At 45.5% G+C, this 7,502-nt stretch overlaps 1 non-coding gene across 1 annotated transcript; it reads left to right on the plus strand.

Annotated features, from left to right (window-relative positions):
- The first annotated feature begins 4,528 nt into the window (after positions 1-4,528).
- Positions 4,529-4,630, plus strand: LOC111536450. The gene has a single exon (XR_002729739.1). It is a non-coding gene; the product is annotated as a U6 spliceosomal RNA (small nuclear RNA).
- Positions 4,631-7,502: the final 2,872 nt, after the last annotated feature.

Consider the following 7,502-nt stretch of genomic DNA (forward strand, 5'->3'; position numbering starts at 1 on the left):
AAAAAAAAAAAAAAAAAAAGGGCCAGGCATGGTGACTCAGGCCTGTAAGCTCAGCACTTTGGGAGGCTGAGGCGGGTGGATCACAAGGTCAAGAGATCGAGACCATCCTGGCTAACTCAATGAAACCCCGTCTCTACTAAAAATACAAAAAAAAAAAAAAAAAAAAAATTAGCCGGGTGTGGTGGCAAGCACCTGTAGTACCAGCTACTGGGGAGGCTGAGGCAATGTCATGCCCAGACCGTTTATTCCCCAAAGAAGACCACCAGAGTCCAGAGTCAAAGCCAAGCGGCAAGGATCTTTACTGCAAGTTCGAACTTGGTCCTTCCGTTCCTCAACATACAAGAGGGCCTCAAACGATGCATGTGCTTGCTTTTTATAGCCCGACGTAAACAGGTTATAGAGGAACAAGGGAATTCTTTTGGTTACAGCATTACAATTGGTTAACATTTTAAGTTATACCTTTAGCAGTTTTCTATTGGTTCCCGCACTTTCAGCAAAGCCATAAACGGTTGTGACCTTATTGGGGGTCTCTCCAGGTGGTGTTTTTCCAAAGTTGAGATATATGGTGTGTTTGTACTGGGCCCAGGAAGTTGAGATATATGGAGGAATGTGTTTGTACTGGGCCCAGGGCTGAGGAATGTGTGAATTGTGTGAATGTGTTTGTGTTGGGCCCAGGAAGTTGAGATATATGTTTGTACTGGGCCCAGGGCTGAGGAATGTGTTCTTTCAGCAGGAGAATGGCGTTAACCCAGGAGGCGGAGCTTGCAATGAGGCGAGATTGCGCCACTGCACTCGGCCTGGGCCATAGAGTGACACTCTGTCTAAAAAAAAAAAAAAAAAAAAAAAAAAAAAGGAGTAGGCATTGTTGATGGAATAGTTAACAGAGGCTTGGGTTAAGGTCAGACCTGAGAGGCATTGGTGGCTAAAAAATAGAGATTTCCAGTCTGGATGAGGTAACATAGACCTATTTCTCCCTGCTCCTTCCTGCTGAGCACAACTATCAACCCTGGAAATAGTACAAGAGACAACCAAAGGGAAACTATGAATGGCAGTAAGAAGAAACTGAACTCCTTGGCCAGGTACAGTGGCTCACACCTGTAATCCCAGCACTTTGGGAGGCCAAGGCAGGCAGATCACCTAAGGTCAGGAGTTTGAGATCAGTCTAACCAACATGGAGAAATCCCATCTCTACTAAAAATACAAAATTAGCTGGGCATGGTGGCACATGCCTGTAATCCCAGCTACTTGGGAGGCTGAGGCAGGAGAATCGCTTGAACCCGGGAGGTGGAGGTTGCGGTGAGCCAAGGTCACGCCATTGCACTCCAGCCTGGGCAACAAGAGTGAAACTCCATCTCAAATGAAAAAAAAAAAGAAAGAAAGAAAAAGAAAGTTAGCTCATTTAGGATTCCAAGACTGGAAAAACAGCACTACTACAGGGCATCTTATGTCCCCCCACTCACCAGAAGAAGGCAACTCAAGCCCAGCATTTCCTAACCCTGATCCAAGCCATGGAAGGCAGCCCTAATAGGCTAGTTCCTCCCCTGGATGAAAGGGAAGTCCCTCTGATAACGTGAGGCAAACCCAACACCAACAGTGAGAGGGTGGATCGGGAACCCACTAACAGTAAGTGGTCATGAGAAGTGCTGTCCTTCTCCACAGGGCCAGGGATACCCCTCCCCAATAAGGGACCTCCCCCCGACCCCACCCTGCCCAGGCCGACAGAGAGAACCTGTATTGCATCAAAAAGACACAGCTGTAGCAAGAGGCCAGGCCTAGACAATCCCTTACCTTAGGTGCCTTGAAGACTCCAGACTCCCTTCTCCCAACAGGAGGCTTGGGACTAGTAGGTGAAACTGGCAAAAATGATATAACCACAGCAGGTGACCAGACTGAGAAAACCCCTCTCCTGCTCAGAGGCACTAGGGCAAACAGGCAGAACCAGTAAAAGGGACCCAGCTACAACAAGCATCCTGGCCCAGGAAGCCCCACTGGCCTTGCAGGCCTGGGATTCCGCTTCCCTGCAGAGACACCTGGGCAGCCAGAAGGCACCGGTAGGGGGATCTCATCACATCGCCCCACCATCAAGAAACACCCAGAGGCTGGGCACGGTGGCTCCTTCCTGTACTCCTAGCACTTTGGGAGGCTGAGGCAGGAGTATTGTTTGAGCCCAGGAGTTTGAGACCAGTCTGGGCAACATGAGGAGACCTTGTCTTTACCAAAAATTAAAAATTAACCAGGCGTGACGTCATGCGCCTGTGATCCCAGCTACTCGAGAGGCTAAGGCAGGGGGATCACTTGAGCCCAGGAGGTCGAGGCTGCATTGAGCCATGATCACACCACTCTTCTTCATCCTAGGTGACAGAGTGAGACTCTGTCAAAAAAAGAAAGAAAGAAAGACGTGGAGACCTGGCCTGTAGAAATCTCTCCTGTTCCCTCAGGCAGCACCAAGCAGAGACAAGTGGGCGCCTCAGAGGTACCAGATAGACCAAACAGACAAAAATAACACCACAAAGGCTCTGAAGACTAAACCGCCATTAGAAACACAGCAGAAAAACTAGGCCAAAACCTACATGATAAACCTAAATAGAGTGACTGCCTGCTAAAATAAAAGACTTAAATAGGACTCTGAGTCTCCTAACATAATAGACCAGGATGCACCTCAAAAAATTAAAAATAGGCCAGGCACAGTAGCTCACACCTGTAATCCCAGGACTTTGGGAGGGTAAGGAGGGAGTATCACTTGAGCCCAGGAAGTAAAGACCAGCCTGGGCAACATAGCAAGACCCTGTCTCTACAAAAAATACAAATATTAGCTGGGCATGGTGGCACACGCCTGTAATTCCAGTTACTTGGGAGGCTGAGGCAAGAGGATCACTTGACCCCAGGAGGTGGAGGCTGTAGTGAGCTGTGATTGATCACACCACTGCACTCCAGCCTGGGGGAGAGGGCAAGATCCTATCTCACACACACACACACAAATTTAATAGAATTACCATATGATCCAGTACTAGATACATAACCAAAGGAAACTATATCATGAACCTGGAGGACGGTATATAAGGAAATAAGCCGGGCACAGAAAGACAAATACCACATGGTCTCACATGTGGAATCTAAAAAAGTTGAAGTCATAAAAGCAGAGAGTAGAATGGTGGTTACTAGGGGCTGGGGGTGAAGGGGGTTGGGGAGATGTTGGTGAAGGATACAATATTTCAATTAGATAGTAGGAATAAGTGAGATCTATTGTACAACACAGTGACTACAGTTAAGAGTAATGTATTGTAGGCCGGGTGCAGTGGCTCAAGCCTGTAATCCCAGCACTTTGGGAGGCCGAGACGGGCGGATCACAAGGTCAGGAGATCGAGACCATCCTGGCTAATACGGTGAAACCCCGTCTCTAATAGAAAATACAAAAAACTAGCCGGGCGACAAGGCGGGCGCCTGTAGTCCCAGCTACTCGGGAGGCTGAGACAGGAGAATGGCGTGAACCCGGGAGGTGGAGCTTGCAGTGAGCTGAGATCCGGCCACTGCACTCCAGCCTGGGCGGCAGAGTTGTACACCGTCTCAAAAAAAAAAAAAAAAAAAAGTAATGTATTGTATTCTTTTTGTTTTTGTTTTTTTTTTTTTAATAGAGACAGGGTCTCCCTGTGTCTTTGGAGTGTAGTGGCACAATCACAGCTTACTACAGCCTCGATCTCCTGGGCTCAAGTGATCTTCCTGCCTCAGCTTCCTGAGTAGCTGGGACCACAAGTGCGTGCCACCACGCCCAGCTGATTTTTTTATTTGTAGAGACGAATTCTTGCTATGTTGCCCAGCCTGGTCTCAAACTCCTGGGCTCAAGTGATCTTTCTGCTTTGGCCTCCCAATGTGCTGGGATTACAGTCATGAGCCACCGTGTGCCTGGTGGTGTTGTATTCTTGAAAATTGCTGGTTGGGTGCAGTGGCTCATGCCTGTAATGCTAGCACTTTGGGAGGCCGAGGCGGGAGGATCACTTGAGCCCAACAGTTCAAGACCAGCCTGGACAATGTGGAGAAACCCTGTCTCCACAAAAAATACAAAAATTAGTCAGGCATGGTGACAGGTGCCTGTAGTCCCAGCTACTCAGGAGGATGAAATGGGAGGATCACCTGTGCCTGGGAGGTCAAGGCTGAGATGAACCCAGATTGCACCACTGCACACCAGCTTGTGCAACAAAGTGAGACCCTGTCTCAAATAAATAAATAAATAAATAAAATAAAATAAATTGCTAAGGGAATAGATTTCAAGTATTCTCACAAAAACATGATAAATATGTGAGGTAATACATGTTAATTAGCTCAATTTAGCCATTCCACAGTGTATATATATTTCAAAACATTATATTGTACTATATATATATACACACAATTTTTGGCCATTGTAAAATTTTAATTAAAAACAAATTGCCAGAATACAATAGAAAATTACACATTATACTAAGAACCAAGAAAATCACAACTTGAATACGAAAAGATAACCAACTCACACCAACATCAGGATGACTCAGATGTGCTCGCTTTGGCAGCACATACACTACAACTGGAATGATACAGAGAAGATTAGCATGGCCCCTGTGCAAGGATGACATGCAAATTTTTTTAAAAAGTTTGTTGAAAGACGACTCAGATGATGGAATTATCTGACAAGGGTTTTAAAGCAGCCATCATAAAAAGTTTCAACAATCAACTACAAATTCTACAAATTCTCTTGGAACAAATAAGAAAACAGAAAAATCTCAGCAAAGAAATAGAAATTATTAATACAAAAAAAGGCAAATATAGAACTGAAAAGTGCAATAACAGAAATAAAAACCAGGGCTGGGGGCAGTAGCTCACACCTGTAATCCCAGAATTGGGAGGCCGAGGTGGGGAGCCCAGGTATTAGAGGCTAGCCTGAGAAAAATGGTGAGACCCCATTTCTATTAACAACAACAAAATAACAAAAAAAAAAAATTTTTTTTTTAAATCTCACTGGGGCCTGGTGTGGTGGCTCACACCCGTAATCCCAGCACTTTGGGAGGCCGAGGCGGGCAGATTACTTGAGGTCAGGAGTTCAAGACCAGCCTGGCCAACATGGTGAAACCCTGTCTCTACTAAAAATACAAAAACTAGCCAGGTGTGGCAGAGCATGCCTGTAATTCCAGCTACTTGGGAGGCTGAGGCAGGAGAATCACTTGAACCTGGGAGGCAGAGGTTGCAGTGAGCCAAGACTGTACCATTGCACTCCAGCTTGGGAAAAAAGAAAAAAACACTGAAAAAAAAAAAAAAAAAAAAAAAAAAAAACTCTCACTGGATGGGCTCAATAGTAGAATGGAGATGACAGAAGATAGAATCAGTTAACTTTTGAAGACAGATCAGTAAAATTCACCCAATATGAATAAAGGAGTGAAAACTGGCAGAAAATATTGAACAGAGCTTCGAAAACCTGTGAGACAACAACAAAAGACCCAGTGTATTTGTTCGTTTTCTTTTTCTTTTTTTCGTTCTTTTTTTTCTTTTTTTTTGAGACGGCGTTTCATTCTGTTGCCTAGGCTGGAGTGCAATGGTGTGGCTCTTGGCTCACCACAACCTCCACTTCCCAGGTTCAAACAATTCTCCTGCCTCAGCCTCCCAAGTAGCTGGGATTACAGGCATGAGTCATGATGCCTGGCTAATTTTGTTTATTTATTTATTTATTTATTTATTTATTTATTTATTTATTTATTTATTTTTTCAGATGGAGTCTTGCTCTGTTGCCCAGCCTGGAGTGCAGTGGTGTGATCTCGGCTCACTGCAAGCTCTGCCTCCCAGCTTCATGCTATTCTCCTGCCTCAGCCTCCTGAGTAGCTGGGACTACAGGCGCCTGCTACCATGCCTGGCTATTTTTTTTTGTATTTTTAATTTTGTATTTTTAGTAGAGACGGGGTTTCTTCACGTTGGTCAGGCTGGTGTCAAAATCCTGACCTCAGGTGATCCACCAGCCTCGGCCTCCCAAAGTGCTGAGATTACAGGCATGAGCCACCACGCCCAGCCTTATTCATTTGTTTTCACACTGCTATAAAGAACTACCTGAGACTAAGTAATTTATAAAGAAAAGAGATTTAATTGACTCAGTTCCACATGACTGGGGAAGCCTCAGGAAACTTACAATTCAATCATGGTGGAAGGGGAAGGAGAAGCAAGGCACGTCTTACATGGTGGCAGGAGAGAGAGAGAGAGCACACAAAGAGGGGAAGTGCTACACTTTTTAACCATCAGATCTTGTGAGAACTCACTAGTTATCAAGAGAACAGCATGGGGAAAATCTGCCCCCATGATCCAATCACCTCCCACTAGGTCTTTCCCCTGAAATGTGAGGATTACAATTCTACATGAAAATTGGATGAGGACACAGAGCCAAACCGTATCACCCAGTATTCATACCATGGAAGTCCCACGACAAGAGAAAGGCAATGAGGCCGGGCGCGGTGGCTCAAGCCTGTAATCCCAGCACTTTGGGAGGCCAAGACGGGCGGATCACAAGGTCAGGAGATCGAGACCATCCTGGCTAACATGGTGAAACCCCGTCTCTACTAAAAATACAAAAACTAGCCGGGCGAGGTGGCGGGCGCCTGTAGTCCCAGCTACTCCGGAGGCTGAGGCAGGAGAATGGCATAAACCCGGGAGGCAGAGCTTGCAGTGAGCTGAGATCTGGCCACTGCACTCCAGTCCGGGCGACAGAGCGAGACTCCCCCTCAAAAAAAAAAAAAAAAAAAAAAAAAAGAGAAAGGCAATGAGGCCAAAAGAGTATTTGAAGAAATAATGAATGAAATGTCCCAAATTTGGCAAAGGTCACCAACCTACAAATCCAAGAAGCAGAGGGAACCTCAAAGAGGATAAATTCAAAGAAGTCCATGTCTATTATAATAAAACTTTTGCCGGGCATGGTGGCTCACACCTGTAATCCCAGCACTTTTGGGAGGCTAAGGTGGGTGGATCACCTGAGTTTGGGAGTTCAAGGGCAGCCTGACCAACATGGTGAAACCCTGTCTCTACTAAAAATGCAAAATTAGTCAGGTGTGGTGGTGCATGCCTGTAATCCCAGCTACTCGTGAGGCTGAGGCAGGAGAATCTCTTGAACCTGGGAGGCGGAGGTTGTGGTGAGCCGAGATGACGCCATTGCACTCCAGCCTAGGCAACAAGAGCGAAACTCCATCTTAAAACAAACAAACAAATAAATAAAAAACACTTTTAAAAGCTAAAGAAAATGAAAATAACATGAAAGCAGCCAGAGAGAAACAAGCGTTACTCATAGCAGAACACCACTTTAGATGCCAGCATTCTTCCTTTCCTGAGCGGGAAAAAATAAGTAAATAAAGATAAATGACAGGAGATTTCTCATCTGGAGGTCAGGAGGAAGTAGCATAACATTTTTCAAAGTGCTAGAAAGAAAAGAGCTGTCAACTACCAATTCTATATCTGGTGAAACTGTCAGGTAAAAAGGGAAATAAAGACATAGACAGGAA

Source organism: Piliocolobus tephrosceles, unplaced genomic scaffold (genome assembly GCF_002776525.5).
Source record: "Piliocolobus tephrosceles isolate RC106 unplaced genomic scaffold, ASM277652v3 unscaffolded_19316, whole genome shotgun sequence".
In the NCBI taxonomy this organism is placed as follows: Eukaryota; Metazoa; Chordata; class Mammalia; order Primates; family Cercopithecidae; genus Piliocolobus; species Piliocolobus tephrosceles.